This window comes from Lonchura striata, chromosome 3, assembly GCF_050655825.1.
Source record: "Lonchura striata isolate lonStrDom1 chromosome 3, ASM5065582v1, whole genome shotgun sequence".
NCBI lineage: Eukaryota > Metazoa > Chordata > Aves > Passeriformes > Estrildidae > Lonchura > Lonchura striata.
In genome coordinates, this window is record NC_140705.1 from 98043774 (window position 1) to 98064732 (window position 20959).

Below are 20959 nucleotides of genomic sequence, written 5' to 3' on the forward strand. Positions count from 1 at the left end.
AACAAGGAAGCCATTGACTCACTTGTCATTCCATTTCCCAGTCCACTCCACTTCTCCCTAGGGATTTCAGATTCTGATCAGCTCTGCACTGCTCCTCAGAAGTTCACCTGATGGGATCAGAAGTGTATGGAGAGTTACCAGGGACTCGGCACCACACTCCTTCCCTCATCCTCTACAGTAATTAAAAACGTGACAGAGCAAGTATCTCAGTGCTGGGCATGACAACATGCACACATCTGGTCCAAAAGGCAAAAGTCCAACTGATTCTGAGTGAGCTTCACATAGCCAGGCTTGTCCAAAGAAGTTTTACAGCATGCACAAACCAAAGCCCATGAAAACCAAAATGTCTGATTTGTGCTGCTAAAAAATCACCTTTGATAGGATTACAAGCAAAGGGAATGTAAAACTGCTATACAAAAGCTCAAAAGCAGGTATGGAGATGTTTATCAAAGTCATCACTTAGGTATAAATTGTATTTTCACATTCAAATGCTGATTTATCCTCCTGTTTATATATAAGAGGAGCCTGTTACAACAGCCAGCACACTCAGATTGGCCACAACCCCTCTGACCTCACCAATGCCCCACAGAGCAGCAGCCTCAGCCCTTCCCCTTGTCATCTGCTGCTCTCTGCAGTCCAGAGATGACACCCCAGTTGAACCATCCCTACTGAGTCTGCACAGATCTCCAAAGGAACAGCCTGGCTAAATCATGCCTACTTGTGAATTAAGGTGAACAAACTCCCTCTTCCCTGCTTTTGCTGTGAGAAAAAGACCAAATGCACACCCACAAACCAGCACAGCATGTCAGCAGCTCTCTACACCTCACCCTGAACTTTCAAAAATTATTTCAGAAACCATTACCAGTGAACTAACCAAAAACCCACTGCACACATGGAAGGATGCCACGATCTGCTTCCTTTGTTTTGTCTTGCTTTACCAGTCACCTGCTCTTGGGCAGTCCCCTTGTGTTTGAACACCAAGTCCAGCTGAAAGGTACTTCAGGGACAATAATACATGGGGTTGGGTTTTTTGTTTTGTTTTGTTTTTTTGCTCAGGACACTTCTTGCTGTGCTTGTAAGGTACAAAGTGTGGCCTGCTGTACAGAAGTGCACTTGAAGGGTCTGGTCACCAGCAGAGGGTAGCATGCCTTCTGCACAGAGCTGCCCACCACCCTGCTCCATGGGAAATAGCCATGCTTATGGAATAAGAGGGGTTTTTTTGGGTCAAACACCCAAGAAGGCAAATCTGTGTTTATCCAAAACATACCAACTAATTAAGCACTCCTTCAGAAGGAAGAGACTCAAAACCCAATTCAAAATGGGTGACACTTAAGAATTCGCAGTGTTGAAGATGGGCTTGTGGTTGCCACACACAAAACCTGCTGCACCTTGGGGTGGCACACCTACCTCCTCTGCCCCGGCGACCGAGTCCGAGCGTCCCTCCACCAGCTTCTGGGAAGTGACTGCTTCTGTTCCTGCAGCACTGGTGATCTGGGGGGGCAAAGGACATCAGTGACTGCAGCTTCCCATGGGCAGGGGAGCCAAGAGAACCAAGCTTCCTGCTCCAACAGAGCTTTCATCTCGCTGGGAGGCTGCAGGAGTGGTTTGGCTGCTGCACAAAAGCAACAAGTGTGGCACAGCAGGGAGAGGGGACAGCAGCACATGTGGTGGTGCTGGAACCCCAGGCAGTTTGCCATGTTTGTGGCACTGCAGCAAAGTTCCCTCCTGACTCCAAAACACTCGGTGTGGTGAAGCCACTCTTGTGCATCTCCAAAGTGGGATGCACAGGAGAAACTCCATATTCTCAAGGGACCAGGAAAAAGACAGAGAGTGACTGGCCTGAGGCTCCACTGGGATCACATCCAGCTCCAGCAAATTTCAGTGTCAAAACACCCCCTGCAGCTCCAAAGGAGGGTGGGAGGTTCCCCTCCCTTTCCCCAGCCCTGCCCCATTAGGATCTGCCCTGCAGAGCAGCAAGGGAAGAGGCTGAACTTTGGATGTCATTCGTACCTGAAGGCACATCCCCCTCGATTTTCACAGCCACTGCTTGGGCAGTCTGGCCTTTAAACACTGCAGAGAAAAGTCACTTCTTGCCAGACAGTGAATATTTAACCACCTATGAAACGTGGCTGTCATTGTCTTTCCACCATTTCAGATGTGTGTGACTTCTAAACCAGCATATTTGAAGTTTAAACAAACAGAGAGGACTGGATGGAGCAGGCAGGATTCCTGCTGTCAATTCATGGCCTATTACTGCCCCACAGCACACTCTCCATTTAAAGCTTAATCTCTGTGTCTCTATTTCTCTTACAGAACAGAAGGAAAGATTTTACAAGGTTTCTTTTTCCCAAAGGATAAACTCAGCAACAGTTAATTTACACTACAGAAAGTGCCAGCACTTATCAACAACATAATATATTTTACTCTCCCCCCCACCCACCCAAGGAAATTGTATAAGTCTGGGGCAAAAATCTAGATGTCAGATTCTTATCTAAATTCAAACAAGTAAAACAGGCCTTGAAAATACCATTAAGTCAAATTGACATTAACCAAGCACTTTTCCTGCTGTGAAGCTTCCCTCTCCTGGGACTCTGATTTAACTTGAAAAATGGGAGGAAACATTTACATTTATATTATGAATGGAGTTTTTGTAAACAATTTACCTTCCCCTTAGACATAACTGAGATGCAATCTCTTTTGGGAGGAGGGTGATGACCATAATAACAATACTTAGACTCATTTCAGTAAGGGTAAAAGCAAAGCTGAATCCTTGAAGGCAGGGCCTAAGTTCCTCTTTTCTTTCCCATGTGGCTCCAGCTTCTGACAACGTGTCTTCCCATAAAACCTTCTAAAGGTCTGGCAGCAGTCCGAGCCTCTCTGCTTCAAGAACAGAGCTCAGATTTTTGGGGAACATTTTAGGTACACCTTGTGCAACAAAAAGGCTGCAGGGAGGATGGACATTGTCACCTCTGAGCACCAGACTGCAGGAGCCATTAGCAGCAGCTCTCTGTCCAAACCCTCTCAGCCTGTGCCATCCTGCTGCCAAGACAAGGCTTTCTTAGGAACACAGATGTCCATCAGGACCCCTAACAAGTTCCCTGTGTGACTCATTACCATCACCCTTCTAAAGAGCAGAAGGTCTCACGGAAGAAGCACAAGGGAGGGAATGAGCTTTTTACATGAGCTAATGAAGTTTAGTTTCAGCCTAACCCCCATGGAGAGCACATGCCTGCTCAGATCCTTCAGGCACAAGGCAGAGCAGGGAAGTAGAGGCAGAGGGGACTGGCATGCTGTGTGCAGCTCCTGCAGGTGCAGCACAGGCCCAGCCCAGCCTGTGTGCACAGCAAGAACCCAGAAATAAACCTGCTAACTCACATCAGTGGAGCAGCCAAGGAGAGAGCCTTTCTGGAGTGCCTTCTGAATGGTCTTGAAGAGGCTGGGGGCGGGTTGTGCAGCTCACACCATCCTGCAATGCCACCGGTGAATCCTCAAAGCCTTTGGTGGTGGTGCCACCAGAGAGGGACTCGTATGAGCCATTCAGCCTGCACAAAATGGGGGACAGGCACAACCATCAGGCTCCCTGTTGTCTTCTCACACACACACAACCATCAGGCTCCCTGTTCTCCTCTTCCTTCAGGAGAGGCCCTCAATGTGCCAGCTGTCACAGCATTTCTGCTTTCAGGAGCATTGCAGCAGCTACAAATGTGTCACTCCATTCAGCTTTGCTTCTTAGACCTCTGTACTTGGAAAGCCCAGCACAAAATATTATACAATCAAGCATACACCTCGCAGGTTCAGTCATATCAATGACAGGAATCATGAACACTATCTGCAGAAAAAATAATATATATTAAAAAAAAAAAAAAGACCAAACAATTTGCCTCTCTAATTCCACAGTCTTTAAATTCCTTTAACAGTTGTGGGTCTGATTTTCAGCTGATCCAAATTTCTTAAGTCAATTCACAATAGGAGAGTTAGAGGATAGAATGCATCTCTGGCCAACCCAAAAACAGAGATTCAGATATGAGCATTGAACACAGACCTGGGCACGTGGACTGATGTGCTTTGCACACTGGAGCACTGGCACCTGCCAAACCCTCAGAGGTGCATAGAGCACATGAAATGGAGCTTCCCAGGCCCTGGTGACAGAAGGCTGCTCCAGGAACAGCCTTGCCATGAGATGCAAGAGTTATTTTTCTTGGCTAGCAACAAATCCAATGCTTTTGGTTCCTTGTCTTAGGCATCTGTCAACAAAGCTGTACCAAAGTAGCCATTGTGGGATACCCCAGAAGCTGCAAAGGCTAATAAGCAGACTGACACTCTGAATGCACAGTATCCATGCAGCTGGGGATGCTGTGGGGAAGCAGGGGAGTGAGGGGAGGGAAGCCTGGTCCCAACTCACTTGGCATGGGCCTTCTCCAGTAGCGCGCTCCAGAGCTCGCTGCCCTCTGCCAAGGGCACCAAGAGCAGCTCCCCGTTCTTGGTGGGCAGCCTGTCGTCCACCACCATGTCCACCCACTCCCAACACTGCCAGAACTGAGGGAAAGAGAGCACAAACATCCACCACTGATTTATTAAAAAAATATGGATATTGATCTAGTGCTGATATCCAACTGTGACGGACAAAAACTCTCTAACAGTTTAAAGTTAGAAAGTGTGTGTTTGTTCGACGCCGGGCAGCATGTGGGATAGCTCCCAAATACACACTGCACCTTCCAGGTGATTACAGAGTCCTTTTATTCATACAAGTATTGAATACCCAAAATACAAATACATATTCATCATTTTGGTGCATCCTATTCCTCGCTTCGTATGCTAATAATGTCAAAAGCTATTAAGCAGGTGTATTTGTCCCTTGAAATGGGTCGGTGGTCCCTTTCATGGGGAGGGGTCCCAAAATGAGGAAGTAAATGAAATCTTCCTTGTTCTGACCTTTCTACCTTTTCAATGCAAATATGACAAATGAACTCTTGGTAGAACTCCCATTCCTTGTCTTCAGTTGGTTTCAGAACAAAGGAGGCCCACAAATTGTCTTATGTTCCTAAAAGCTATTTGTCCCTTTCTATATTCTTCGTTATAAACCCAGCTAACTAAACATTGTGCTGACAAGCAATCAATTATTAGTTAACTACTATTTCTTAACTTCATCAAGGCCTACTCATTTATTTTAATTAACTCTAGTAAGGCTTACCTCTAACTAAAATCTTAGCTCCTCTGAAATCTCTAAATTCCTTAAATTTTACGTTTCATCACCACCCCATGCACTCCCATCACCAGCATGTTTATCTCTGAACATTGATTTCCCTGGGAAAAAACGATCCTGGTGTCCCAGCCAGCTTCACCCACCCTGTTCAGGGATGCACATACTCAGCTGGCTCTGCTCAGGGAGGAAGGACCACAGTGGCAGCCCCTGCTCCCAGATCTTTGATTAATGGCCTTGCTCCTTCCACCTCCCTTTGTAGATGTCTCCTTTTTTCTGTCTGGCTCTTTGACATCCCACAAAGCCATACCAGGAAACATCACACACGGATACATAGACAGCCACACTGGCTCCTGCCCAATAGCACGAAGGGGAAAAGGCTGTTTTCCCCATACCTGGAAGTGGAAAATTCCTGTATGTTTATCCTGGAAGCTCTGGTCTTTGGGAACAACACGGGCCAGAATTTCTTCATTCAGGGTGAGAAAAGCAATGGCTGCCAAGAGCCAGCCTTCTGTAAAAAGAAAAGGAAACAAAAAAACAAGACAGCATTAATTATTCAAACTTTAGTTTTTGCACTGCATCATTCCCTCAGCTGGGATAGGATGATCCCTCCCATCACTTTATCTCTGAGACAGATCAAATACCCTCCAGATCCAGACAAGTGTTTCATCAAGACCAAAGTCATAAAAAAAAGTCAAAGCAGGCCTTTTCTGACCTACCACCACATGATCACCCATTCTGGCACTGTTTGAAAGAAAATTCAATATTCAGTTGAGTGCCTGTATGATAGGAAGAAGCACAGAGAAAAGGCAAAGAGCCTGTGGGTACACACAGGTACTTAGGGATGCAATTTCTCCTCAAAGGTGTTTTCTCAGGCATAGGTTGCATTCTTTTCCCTTCTCCATGTTTAATAAGCATGTCCTTTCACCTTACACATTTCTGGAGGCTCTTGCTCGAGGCCTCTCTCTTTAGTGCCATGTCTGGTCTCCAGCACAGTCACTGGAGAGCCAGGAAAGGCCTGAAGGCAGCCACTGTTTCCCACACACCTCCTCATCCTGCCCGGGATGGAGCCCTGCACACCACAGGCTGCCTGGACTGTGTTTTTCCGCACCATCTCCTGCCACACAGAGAGAGGAAGACCCCAGCTCTATAAACATTACACCTCTACTTTCTGCAATTCTTTTCAGAGCCTAAGAAAAAATACCAAAAACAACAGACCAAAACAAAAACTTCAGAAGGCCAGAATAAAGGATAATCCAAATCCCAAGGGGCAGAATTTGGTGTCTGCAAATTTTCTGCACTAATAATCAGCTTGGCCTTATATGGATCACAGTTTCTTATAGTCCAGGTCAAAAGCAATTAAACAAATTTATGCACCGGGCCAAAGACTACTGAGCTAAAAGAAACCCTGCTCATTAGCTGAGCTGTTTGGTTACACATTCCCTGCCCAGAAGCTGCCATGCAGATGTGATGGGTCCATGTGCTCTGGATGCCCCATCTCTCCCTGCAGTACTCCCAGATGTTCTGAAGGGCTCAGCAACAGCAGTGACACTCCCCATGGGCACAGGTCTGTTGCTTTGTGATCAAGCCTTTTGGGGGATAAATGAGACTACAAAAGCTTCCTATAGAAAAGAAGCAGCATAACAAAAAATACAGGTTTCCAAAAGCACCCGACATCCTCCAATGCAATCTTCTCTACAACATCCTAAAATGTGATGGGACATGAACATTCAAAGTAAATGCAAAGTTCAAGTAAATGTAAGCTTAAGCAAATATATCAATACAAATGCTGGTGTCAGATAAGGCAGTGGAAAAAATTAAAAAAAAAAAAAAAAAAAAGCGTTTCTACAGTGCATCTGCCAGCCCCATTGTGTAAAAGAGCAGAGATTCCATCCAGGCTCTTAGGAACTCAGTGGCTATACAGAGATAGGATCAAAAGCATCTAATTTTTAATCAACAATTGTCACACAAGACCAAAATCCTGCCCAGTTCATGAGAAGAAAGAAGAGTCATTGCAATATTTAGTTACAATGAAAGAGGAGATACAAACAAGAACACTGACAACTTCTGATTCAGATGTAGTCAGGAGGTACAAAAATACCAGCTGTGAGTCACTTCATATCCTCTGGTGATACCATACAACCCCATGAGAACATCTGACTGGTCCAAAGACCACTAGAGCAGCAAATGTTTTCATCAATTTAAAAACAGTGTTTGGTATTAGCAACAGCAATTTCACAACTTGAAAATGAAGCTTCATATCTTTCATTCCTATGCTCTTGCTGCCACTGCATCTGTAGAGAAAAGCTGGAAAACCAGAAAGCAACTAGGTGACTCTAGAAACCAGCTAGAATACTACAGAAATGCCAGATGTTGAAATGGCATAACAGTAAACTTTAATTTTAATTTGAAGAACTTCTTACCAGAAAGTTTCACAATAAAAAAGAGATAACAGATGTCTGGCACATGTGTTTAAACACTGGGACATGCTTCATGCCAAAGCAGTCATGGTGTGAGACGTGGTATTGGATGGAGAGAGCACAGGAAGGAAGCTGGTGATGTGGTAACAACCCAAGGCACAACAGAGTCTGACCCACACCACCAATGATATTGGGACACAAGAACTGAGTTTATAATCTAATTATTTTTATTGTCATGGATTTTTTATACAAATTGCATCTGGTTGTCAAAGCACTAACCTAAAAAATGTCTGAATGAAAACACAAGCATAAAATATAAGCTTCTCTGCCTGTCACATTTTTGGACATGAATCCACATATAGCAGCAGTGGGACTAGAAACTAAGAAGATGCAATGTGGTGAATATCTGAAAGCAAACAAACAGAATTTGGTTCCTTTGCCAAGTACAAAAGTACAGCAGGACAGCACAGTTCATATTATTAATGTTTCCTATGCGAGAGTTTCCCTTAACCACACTGTCTGTCCAATCCAAACCCCTCTCACTCACTACAGCAGTGGAGTAGGATCCTACTGCTTTCACTTCACTTCACTTCACTTCACTTCACTTCACTTCACTTCACTTCTCCTCATATCTCTGCAGACATCCTCCACCTAAAACCCTTCTGTCAGGCAAGGCAGGAGAGAGGCTTCCAGACTGGGATAGCTGTTCACTCTCAGCCAGGCTAAACCATTTGCTCCCCACTGTCTCCTGGCACTTCCCTGCAGCTCCCGGAGCTTCCCTGGAGAGCCCCACCGAGGGGTTGCCATTGCACAAACTGAGCAGAAGCCTTGGCAAAAGCAGAGGGCTCACAGGCTGGCCCATCCCTCCTGAAACACCCCAGTTTTGTGTTCCTGGAGAGCTGGCACCAGCAGGGTTGCCACACAACTTCTTTTCTCTCTACAACATCTCCCCAGGTTTCAGGAGATTCCTCCAGCCCAGCAGAACTCTCTCCCACTGGAGAAAGAGAAGTCCTGCTACACAAGGAAGTGCTCTTCCAAGCAGACTGTTAAAGGCAGAAATGAGTCAGGCTGCTCTCAGACACATGGGTTTGAATGTGAAAGGAGCAGGCCATGATCAGAAAAACCATCAGGAAATCAGTGTGTGCCACCCCTGCTTGGTGCGTTCAGAAAGGCCGAGCTCAGTAACCACACACACAGTCCCCACCTGCAAATGCCAAGGAAAGGTGAGAAAGGTCTGATTTGAAATGAATGGAGGTGGTAGGATGCAAAAGGAGGTATTAGAGTGAGTTACAGCTGTGTATAAACCATGTTGCCCTGGGGCAGCACCTCCATGGAAAACTCAGATTTCTACCCCACCTTACCTAGGGCCCCTTGGCAGATGTCCGTGAGAGTGGCTCCGCCAGCTATGAACTGGGGGTTGGGACACAGCTCCTGGGAACAAAACAGGCCTTGCATTACGTGTAGCTGCAGGTGAGGCAGGGAGCAAGGCCACACTTGCAGCAAATTAACCAAACCATTGACCTCGGCAGTTGAACACCACAGACACAGAGACGAAGCAGGGCAGGAGTGGGTGCAGGCACCAGACACACCAAGCACAGTGAGAACTGGAGCTGGTGACCAAAGCCAGCTCATTTCACAGGCTGTGCCAGGAGGTGCACTGCATTTTCACACATGTGCACACACTCCTCTGCCATTACTTCTCCACCACTGATTACACCAAGGTCCTTCAGAAGTGCCTGGAGAGTCCACCTGACCCCATGGCTGCCATGGCTGGCGGGGCTGCTTTGGGAATAAACGGTGGTTAACTCATGGCTCTGCTGGAGGAAAGAGTTATCAGAAGAGACAGCCCCAAGCGCTTACCCAGAGCGATTTGTCCACACGGAGAGTTCTGGACGGAGAGGAAAATTACTTTTCTGACTTGTTTGTTTTCCAGGCAGAGCGAGTCACGCTGCCAGGCTGTCCCCGGAGCAAAGGGGAGCCTGCGGTGCCCCGAGCATCCGCAGCTGCACCAGACGGGCGCGATGCTGCAGGAGGGGAGGGCTCGCACCGCGCTCGGCAGCCGCGCCCCGACCCGCCGCCCCCGCACCATCCAATCCACCCAAATTTAGGGGGTGAGGGAAGGAGGAAGCCGGGCGATACTGTGGAAAGATGCTACCGGGAATCCCCCGCTCCCCCGCCGTCCTACCGTGGTGTGCGCCAGACGATGCCCTGTGTCTTGTGCGAGCGGGGCCCCAGCTCCCGGCAGCCGAGGGCGGTGGGGCCGGCAGGGAAGGAGCGGTCCTGGAAGAGTCGCCCCTCCTGCAGGCGCTCCTGGAGCAGCGGCCCGAAACGCTGCTCCAGGTAGGGCACAGCGCGGCCGTGCCGCCACCGCCCGCTCCTTCGCCAGCGCCTCCGCCATCCTCGACATCCCCGCCATCCCTGGCACAGAACGGCTCGCCCGGCACAAAGCATCCCGGCCCGGTACATCCAGCCCCGCCTGTCATCCCTCCCCTCCGCCCGGCTGCTCAGCCCCGCCGCAGCCCCGGCTTGGCTCGAGTCGCTGTGTCCCGGCAGTCGCGGACGGAGAAGCTTCTCCTCCCGGCCCCTCCAGCTCGCTGCCCCGTGCAGGAGCATCTCTGCCTCACTGGGCACCTCATCAGCTTCACACCTGCGCCATTCCTGGCTCGCCTATTGCCACGTGCACGCATCAATTCAAAGAAGTTGGTATTTTCCGTCTAAAAGCCAGTACTACCCATATCAATTCTCTACGTTTAGGGGGAAAAAAAAAATCAAAACAAAAAAACCACCCAACAACCCCCCCCCCCCAAAAAAAAAAAAAACCAACCAAAAAACCAACAACAACCAACCAACCAAACAAAAACAAAAGAAGGGAAAACCTAATATGGCTCAAATCCCACTAAGGTACGTCTGTACCTGTGTTGTCACCTGGTTACAGCTGTGAACATCGCAGGTAACAGAGGTCACCTACAGCTCGATTTGCTGGTGCTCACCACAGCACACGTTTTGCCACTGCTGGTGTGGACCCACCTGCACTCCCCGCACAGCCCAAACCACAAACAGCGAGGTCCCCCCAAGCTTCCCCAAAACACACACACACATAGAGTGTGGGGGGAGAGAGTGTCTCTGTTTTGGCAGCGAGTTGCTGCCAAGAACGGCTGAAACACTGCTGCTGGCACCCGCATAGAACAGCAACTCTCTGAGGGAGAATTCAAACCATTTGTTTCATATTTTAATTCTGACTTAGGATGTGCTGGCGCCAGGCAGTGTTCCCTGGGCTGCACACAGAGGCTGTGAGCCCTTCATGCTGCACCCACTGCCCACAGTGGCTGCCCAGCTGCCCTGGAAGGGCAGGCACCTCTTTCTGCAGAGTTTTTGAAGTCCTGGATGCATGAAAGACAACAGTGGTTTGGAGCCATCCTATCTGACTAAAATTAACACTATTGCTTGAAAAATGCTCAAAGAACCTAAAATTACTGGCAGTACCACTTGCTGAGATGTGATGGGAAGTTTTCCTTCATTGCTGGTACATGGTGCTCCAAACCATTGTGTACCACTGTCCATTTGCTTGCTAGTTTTGCACTTTCATAATTTATTATCCTTCTTCCTAAGCTCAGCACAGGTCCTACTTGCACAGTTCGTGGGAAGTCACTGCCATTAAACAGGAAAAAGAGCTAAGCATTGCCCATTCAGTTCCCAGTGTAGCAGAGGAGGCCCCCAAAATCTTTTTGAAGTTAGACATGAATGGTTGGAGCAGCACCCATTGTGTAGATCATGGCCATGCAAGAAGACAGCCCTGATCTCACCCAGTTGTCCAAACCTGGAAGGTACAGTCCAACTTTGCTGTGCTTTGAAGATACCTCCTGTCCCCTATAGGTCAGAAAGGTTCTCTTTATAAAGGGAATATTGGTATTTTTAGCAGCACATGGGAAATCAATCACACCTGGAAAGCTGGAAGCAGATCCAGTAATGTTACATGCACTCAACTGAGGGTGTGCTTTTAGCCAAGGTCTCCAGCACGGCTGTGCTGAAGCTCGAGCAGGACACAGAGTGGCATTGGAGGAGGGTTTTGCTCAGCTGTTTAGATTTGTTAAGCACTGCTGAACTGTCTCACAGGCAAGGCCATCTCCTGGACCAGGAGACAGCAGCACCTCCCCTCACCACCTGGGAGTTTAACTGGCAGTGGGTGTGTTGCATCCTAACGTGAGGGATCTGGGAGCCGGAGAGCTGCTCAAAAAGTGTTTCTTTGGCTCCACACAGTGGCTCGAATCTGTACAGCTGCCACAGGTCAGGCTTCTCTCAGGTTTTACAAGAGTCAGGGTTAAAGGAAAGCAGAGTTCAAAGCAATGGTGTTTACTCAGAGTTTTGGTTTGTGAACTCTTCTGCTCTAACTATTTTCCAGCAGATGCAGAAGTTTGGGCTGGGTTGAAAATTTGTCATATAATTACTTTGCTTTTCTTAGCTATCTCTTATGTGCCCCATAGATGATGCAGACCACACAGGGATCTGCTGGATCTGAGAACCTCTGCTGGACAACAATCAAGACCAAGTGTGAGCAAGAACTCTTACGTGGCTGCTCTGCTCAGAGATACCAGAGTTTTCTTAGAGTCTCTGTGGTACAATGAGGGTTGAGACTGAGCCAAACAGAAAATGAGATGAACAGAAGGGAACAAAGCCAGAAAGAAACTGGACCAGCAAGGATTCAATTAAGCAGGGGGAGAGTTACCTGGGCAATGTAGGTAAGGTGTATATTTGCCAGCCAGGCTTGTTAGACTGGTCCCAAACATATAGGGACCATGCTGTCCCATGTGGTTTATTGACAGGACAAAGCTATATTGGTGTAATACAGAATTTATCTTGTTATCTGGGAAGTTGGCTGTCCCAGCAGCCATCTATACAGCCCCTACACACCAAGTCCTCTGCAGCCAGGTAAGTCAACTGCTTCCACTTCCAGCCCAGCAGCAGATGTGGATGGGAGTCCACAGTTTGAGGGTAGTTCTTTTGAGCACTACGCCAGCCAATTCCTTCATTTTCTACATAGTCACACAATATGCCACTTTTCTTTAAAGAAAGAGGTAACTTCCATTTGACTGTGAGACCCATGTAATGCTCTTAAGTGAAAGCAGCAGTTCCACCAATAGTTACCCACTTCTGTCTCCCTAAAACCAAGCAATTTCAGAAGGATAAAGAAATCTGATTTCTTCTTAATCTTCCTGCACACCTGCAACTCTTCAAAGAAGTCACCAACTCCCATTTTGCAAGTGAGTGGTTTCAGCTGTTGCTGCAGCAGCTCATTCTGGCTCCTGGTAAGGATCATCCAGCTGCCATTCACAGCATGGAGTTTCAGGCAGGATGGGCTTCTTCTTCCCTGTGCCCACACTCAGCAATTGTGAGTAACTCAGAGCTGCTGTGTTTTACATCATCCCTCCTCTCTCTTGCTCCTCTGTCCTTTCTCTGTACATGGATACTGGGGAACAAATGGCTAACAGCTCAGGAAGGGAGGAATGGGCCCGTGCACCTTCTGGGCTCCGGTTCTCCTTCCCAGGAACTGCCCCCTCCTCATTAGGATGAGGGTGGTTTCCCAGGGGAAGAGGCTTGCAGTAGCAGAAGTGATGTTTCGTGAGGAAGGGAATTGCTTTCCTGTCTGAGGCTGGGATCTGGAGAGGTACTGAGCTTTCCTCAATGTCACAAGCTGGCTCCAGCCCTGGCCAGTTCAGTGGGAGGTGTCAGAAAGATCTGGGTCATCCTGCAAAATCCAGCTATCCTTCCCAGCTTCCTTCCCAGCACTGAACCATCATTCTGGATCAGCCCAACTCATGTTGTGGAGCTCACATGTAGTGTGTAGGCACTGCCTCTACAGGATATCATCTTCCTCCTCCTCAGGCACCAACAATTTCATGGCTTTTATAGGACAACCAAGAAGTATCAGAGCCAATTTTAGATGTGTTTCCCAATAGGGAAACTGCCAGGCTTCTTGTAGCAACCCTTCCCACCCCAAACATTCAGACAAAATACTGCAACCTCTAAAACAATAATTGAAGAGACAAACATTTAGGAACTTTCATAGCTCCCAATGGTCTTCCTGTTGATAGTCACTCCATTTTCACAGTAATAGGGTGGGTAGGAACCCATACATCTAGAATATGAGAAGATGAACTCTCAGAGTGAAACTGATCTGGTTTTGTGCTGCAGGGTCTACAGGACAGTGAAGCAGACTTAATCCTCATCAGCCAAGTGATGCAGTACAGGAGAGTCCTCCTTTTTCTCTTTAATGTACTATATCAGAAACATATCCGAAACTGCTGGGTAATTGGCAGTTATTTTCTTCTAAAGATTTCCCCATATACAGAACAGTCCTGACTGCATGGAATTTTCAGACTCTTCTTTGAAATTCAGGTGATGCATTTTTCTGGTTTAATTGGTTCTTCTTTATTCCCCCTCATTCTCTTACTATCATCAAGAAAGAGGGAAAGGGAAAGGAAAGCAGGAAGAGCCAGGCAAAAATATGCAAATCCCAGAGGCGACAAAAGTCAGAATAGTTGTTATAACTATTAACCCTAGAGGTTAATTCCACTTCAGCAGCAGTGTTTGAGTCATGGGGAACTTAAAACTTTTTCCTCCTATAATACAGCTGTCAGCTGTTGCTGTAGTCAACTAGTCATCATCATCTCCTTCATAGCCTCTAGATGGTGCTTGTGCATCACATTCTACACAAAATAAATCGTGCTGCTGCTACTCAATCTTTGAAATTGGATTTGAAGTGCTGTGACAAACCACTAGAATCAAATAGTTGTGGGCACACTGGATGGCCACCTGGTCCAAGCCTCCCCCAGAGAAAGGGTTGTCCTCAGCCTCTTTCCAAACATAAAAACTGAAATTCATTATTAAAATCTGATTGAATTATAGAATTATATCTTGTTCCAACCCCCCCACCATGGGCAGGGGCGCCTTTCACTAGAGCAAAGTGCCCAAAGGCTCATCCAGCCTGGCCTTGAACACTTCAGGGATGAGACATCCACAGCTTCTCTGGGAAACCTGTTCCAGAGCATCACCATCCTCACAGTGAAGAATTTCTACTTAATGTTTCATCTGACCCTCCCATCTGTCAGTCTGAAGATACATTCCCCTTTGCTTTATCACTACAAACCCTGCAAAAATTCCCTCTCCAGCTTTCTGGTAGCTACCTTTAGGAACTGGAAGGTGCTCCAAGATCTTCCTGGAGCCTTTCCTTCTCTAGACTGCAAAACCCCTCTTCTCCCAGACTCTCTCCAGAGGGGAGGTGCTCCTACCTTTTATCTGGCTTTCCCTGTTACATTCTGGTGAGGCACAAGGGTTCATCCTGTTGAGCCTGCTCACCTCCGCCTTCCAGGAGAAGAAACAAAATCTTGCAATTTCAAGGGGGATCAAAGGAGCAGGCTTTGGTCCATAGCCCTGCACTTGCTAGCATGCCATGCCTTTGGATGGATTTCACTTTGTTGAAATTTTTGTTTTTTTCTGTATATATGCTGCGGAGTTGCATTATTTGTATGTTTTATTATCACTATATTATGTATTGGTTTATTCCTTTGTACCCCCATGTACAACTTGGTTTATCCCCAGTTTTCCTGCCTTGTCCTCCCTTCCCGCCTTTCCAGTATCTATCCATCACCCTGGAAGAGGCACAGTCTTTCCCTTTACCCCTCCCAGGTGCCTTGTCTGTCACTCGTGTTCCTTCCCATCCATCCAGAAGCTTCTACTCAGGGCACCGGGTGATTGGGCGAGGACCTGGGGCCCCTCCCGTATCCTTCTCCCCTTGGTCCACATGTGCATCACCCCATCCAGGAGCCACTCCCTACTTCTATCCTTATTGGTTACCGGTTACCCCTCCCTTACAGTTTATAAGCCAGTGCAAGCACCTTGTGCTCGTTCCTGTTGGCAGGCACCGTTCTGGAATATTTGGCCCCGTTGGGCTACAATAAACTCGGACTTAGCCCCCAGCAGGATCCGCTCTTCATTTACCACCGCGAGGCTTGCCAGCGCTGCCCGGAACCCACAAAGGCACTCTCCAAACCCCAGCTGGGAGCAGCGGGGGGTGCCTCAATCGCCCCTCTCGCCCCAGAAGGAGAGCTAGCCGGGGCTGAGGACAGGGATCTGGGGCGGGAGCGCGGCAGCTGGCGCCCAATGTGGGGCACGAACCCACGACCCTGGGATTAAGAGTCCCATCACTCCTATCTTCCCCTCAGTGTTCTCTCTTCCTTCTTAATTTTTTCCCCTGATATTTCAAGGTTTGTGATGTTAGTTTTGTCACGTTCTGGTCCTTTTCCCTATCCCTCATTTTTCAAACCATTTTCTTGTAATCAAGAAATATCCCAATTTTCTTTTTTTTTTTTTTCCAATTGCATTTCATTTGATCATATCTCCTTTCCCGAGTGTCTCTAAATCCTTCTTTTCTGTTTCCAAGATTTCATTTCCATTCCTGAAAGGGCGTACCCGAGTCACAGATTTGCATGCAGAGAAGAATTCTCACTTTCTTGAATGTAGGGGGAAAGAGCAGGACTGGATGCAAACCCCCACTTCCTCTTAGTACAACCGTGTCCTCAAACTAACTGTACAAGTTAACTGCAGGTTTTTTCATTAAAGCTTTTTACAAAACCTGGATGGACACCTGTATTTCCCATTTGGCAAATTTCTTTGTCTCTTTGGGCTTTATGGGTTATTTGTTGGATTATGACCAATAATCCAACCAATAATCCAACAAATAATCCAAACTCCTTTACAGCAGAGTTTTCTGCTCTAAAGTTAACTATTTCCTTTCCTATAAAAGCTCATCTGTGCTTTCATGTACACTTAGTGATTCTGTCTTGATAAAGGTCTCAATGAGATGATGACCATCAAGGATACTGACAGGCTGTCCCCATATAAGTACCACTTACTACCCTTTGTTATTTACTGTGCAGCTCTTTATGGAAATATTTGTTTTTTCAGAGTCTTGGATCCATGTTGAATAAAGAGGGAAATAATAGTGAAGATAATAAAAAGGGAAAAAATTGCTATGAGGTGTTACTGGCCAGGGAGGTAAACCAGAAAAGAAAACACTCATTCTTAAAGGCATATGTTAAACTGTAGCTTCTTAAGAAGATAGTCTGGGGAGCAGGAAATGTGAAAGTTGTTGTATCTGTGGCATAAAGCAGTCCAGGACTGGTCAGTGTAGATTCCTCCAAGGATGAGTCACATTTATTTCTGTAGCTAAATAGCTAAAAGCTGATGGCCTGGAAAGCTGTTGCTCCACCTCAAGTATTCACAAGCCCCACTGAAATTAATGACAACAGGACAAGTATTGCTCATGGAAATGCTATGCAAACTACACCAAGGATCTCTACCTGAAATCTGAAAAGCTTAATCCGAATTTTACATTCACTGGCTTGATCTTTGGATCCTTCCACAACTGAAATGCCTTCTACATTTATTTGATAGAATGCAATTTAAATTAATTTATTTTTCTAACCAGTAGAACTTTGTTTTTTTCTCACCTTCAGCTATAGACTTTTTCTGTGTACACACTGCTTAGCTACAGCATGGCCCCAGTACTTATTCCACATGAATCTTTGTCAGTTTGAATGACTTGGAATATGCAAAAAATATACCTATCTGCCTTAGCAAAAATCCTGTTTCTAATCCAGACTCACATAAACTGTGCCTCAAAATAAACTGATTATAATTTGTATCAGAGTTTTAATTGTGACTTAATACAGCAAATGGAAATTCCTGACTTTGATCATTTATTGTTTTCCATTTCCACATTTTTTTTACCTCACAGAAAGAATTAGATTCTCATTGACTAGTAATGTAGTGTTCATTTGCAGCAGAATATAGTCTTTGTATTACATTGGGGCTTCATTTTGCTAATCAGTACAACACTGTTCTTTTCATACACAATCATTTAACATGGCATGTATTTATTCAGATTTCTAATGTGTATATTTTATTCTAGAAAAACATAGCTGCTATTAAGAGTCAATTTATTTTTGATTCCTGATTACTGTTAAGCTACGCTTACATGCCAATTGGAATTCAAATATATTAAAGACATTCAGAATACTAGAGTAGTGCTTTACTAGATTAATAAAATCAACTTGAATACCCAGCTATAGGAATAAAAAGGTTTTTCAAAATAAAATTTCCATTTAAAATGTCACCTTATTATCTTTGTGAGCTGGATGATTGTTCCTGGGCATTCCATCCTTCACAATGTTATGAAGGTAATGTTATTCTGAAACTGGAGGGAATTACGTTTCTCAGCTCCTTAACATCTCAGCTGTAAAATACCTTTACATGGACCCTGTTTACAGCTACTAGGCTCTGTTTCAGATGCAGTAGTGAATCTCCTATCAGTATTGCTGGGAAGTCATGCAAGCTTCAAGACCACAGTTTAGGAGCTCAGCGTTTGCTCGTTCTGATTTATGCCTAGACTGCTGTGGTCAGAGGCAACCCCGCAGATTTAGTTGGCACAGAAATCCCCTCTGCTCACTACTTTGTTTAAACATCACCTTTCCTCCTAGGATTCAGCACTTAGATCCTTTCTTTTTGCAGGTGCCTCCTTTGAGTCGTGACAAAACTGGCAGATAGAAAGCTCAGCCTTGCCTCCCAATCTGACAAAGAAAGGTGACCTTCAGGGAGCAGCTGCAAGGTACACGGGTGAAACTCCATCTCCACCTCAAGTTCTGAGAATATTTTCTCCTTCTTATAGCAGGCAAGGCTCGCTCACAGACAACAGGAACAGTGCCAATGATAGACTGCTATTTGCTTAGACCAGTAACAAATATTATCTCAATTTTTTTTTTTTTTACAGTTTTCATAATAAGATTTTATTGTAATTTATATGGTAAATTGCAGCTTTTTACTGGGAGGGCTGTTTCATGCCAGAGAAATGCTATCATTTGTGACAGCATTTCTCAGTCAGACTTCTTGAAAGCTTGCACACAAAACACTTGCCATCATCTGCAACCAGAAAGATTGGCAGGAGGGTGTTCTGTGTGAGAAGTACTTAATTGAGGAGTTGGCATCTCACCCTGAACTGAAATAGCTTCAAGGGCATGCTGCGAATATTTTCCTATTGCCCAGACCTCTCAGTGGGCAGGACTTGGCAGGAAGCTGAGGCCTGTATGAAGAGTAAGTTCTGTGGTCTGCTTAGTGAAGACCTAACCACCATAAGTACATATTTTACTGGCAGCTGCTGATGGCCCTGCTGGGCATCTGCTAGGTTTGACAGATTACTTTTGCAAACAAACCAAGAATACCTGTAGCTTCTAGACTGGTGCCTCTTTCTGGGTAGAAAAAAAGATTTCTCACAATAGAGGAGCTCTACTTTCTGTTGAAGGGGATAATACTATCAAATAATGAGCATACTCCCCACACTTGAAAAAATGGTTCATATATCCAAGACCCAAAAGCAGCACTTGCCAGTGACCCTACTTTATTCCTACTATAACTGCAACAAAGGGACTGTGATATTGGAGATTGCTTTATGACTGTGACAGCAAGGCCGATGATGCATTGGAAATAGATTACACTGGTAAAATAAGATCTCTTTGTTTTAGCTGACAGATACAGAAAAAAGTAAGGTTTTCATATGTTGACCTTAGAAGATTGTAAAATGTATTAATGTTTAAAGTATGTATTAAAGTAAGTGGGTGTTGCTTTAACTCTGGTCTCATAGGCTTGGCCACAGAGGAGTAGCAAATGGTTTCAGCCACAGCTGAGCTGCAGAAAGTTAGGCATGTGTTTCAATGGCTTATACAAATGGGACTGGGACTCCCTGATGCCTTCTTTGGATGCACCCCAGAACTGCCACAGCAGTCACATAATCCAAACTGTAACAGCAGCTGAGTATTTTTTAAACAAAAATACTTTGGGAGATAATTGTACAAAGAATATAGCAATGATAACTAGTACACAGGAAATTATGAATAGACCTGAATGCCTTTTTTGTCAAATTAGATATGGTGGTGTACAATAAATTGTATTCCCAGCCCTGTACTCCTCATTAGTACTACACTTACTGGTTTTTCAAAGCATTAAACAAATGCTTTTCGCACAACAGCTCACTTCATTACTTGGTGTTCATATGTGATGGCATGTGCCTGGAGCTCCATGCTACTCCATAAGTACGAGCTGTCAAAGCTGATTTTGGACCCAGATCCCATGACCTTGGTGAAGTCATTTGCAGCTAGATCCACTGAGGAGACAGAGGCGCTCCAGGGCTTAATTTTAGGCTAATTCACTAGTGGGATAGTCAGACTTGAGATGGGCACTGCTGTTTATCTTCACAAAAGTGCATTTCAGAGCTGTTCTCAAAAGTTAAGAATGATACTGCTGTGAACCTATGTGCAGACATAATATTCTAGAATATTAAACTCAGACTGAAGATTTAACAAATCACTGAATGGATGCATATGTGTTCTATTGTTCAGTGCTGACCAACAGCAGGACAGTCACCAGCATCAAGGGCAAATGGCCTGAAGTTGTGCCAAGGGAGGTTCAGGCTGGATATGAGGAAAACTGTCTTCACTGAAAGCATTTTTAAGCATTGGAACAGCCTGCCCAGGGAAGTTGTGGAGTCACACTCCCTGGAAGTGTTTCAAAAAACAAGCAGACCTAGTGCTTTGTTGTCTGGTTTAGTGGGCATGGTGGTATTTGGTCAAAGTTTGGATATGAAGACCTTGAGGATTTTTCCACCCCTAAATGTTCTATGATTATTTTGCATTCTTGCAAGAAGATTCCAAATCCAAGGAAGAAATTTCTCATGCTGATCAAGAAGTAAATGGAAACAGACTCCAACATTTTGACAGCACCAACAGTAAAAACAATTGCCAGACACTAGAGCTTCCATATGTGGTGTTTGTGTTATGTTTGGAGAAACTCTATCAGAGAAACAGCTACTTCACAGCTTTGTTCTCATGTTCTGTTAACATCTTGCAATCTCCTAAAATTCCTGCTAGAGAATAAAAATATTTAATTCATAGCTACCCAACAAAAAAACAGATGAGCTATTCTCTCACTGTTCGCAGCATAATGCCACTGTAACATTTTACTGTCAGAGTCTAAAACCACCTACTCATTCCCACACAAGAAATCAAAAACAAACCAACTAATCCCACATACTAACAAAGTGTACAGAAGAAAAACTTAACTACATATTCCCAAAGACATGCAGGCAATAATCAGATGTCATGGAGAATTGGATAACCAAACATCCTTGAGGACTCGGATCACTAAGCCCTGCTCTTGAGGATTCAGCCCCACTTCAAAGGGTCCTATGGGTTGCTTTCTAAAAAATGCCTTGATTTATGTCATTGGAGAGACA

General features: G+C 45.5%; 1 pseudogene across 1 annotated transcript in view; it reads right to left on the bottom strand.

Annotated features, from left to right (window-relative positions):
* Window positions 1-15014, bottom strand: part of LOC146768029 (calpain-2 catalytic subunit-like) — a 39692-nt pseudogene extending 24678 nt beyond the window's left edge. The window contains exons 1-5 of the transcript XR_014954185.1: window positions 8982-15014; window positions 5596-5711; window positions 4403-4536; window positions 3376-3542; window positions 1342-1491 (exon numbers count right to left, since the gene is read on the bottom strand). The product of XR_014954185.1 is annotated as a calpain-2 catalytic subunit-like (transcript). The remainder of the gene's footprint in view (window positions 1-1341; window positions 1492-3375; window positions 3543-4402; window positions 4537-5595; window positions 5712-8981) is intronic.
* Window positions 15015-20959: the final 5945 nt, after the last annotated feature.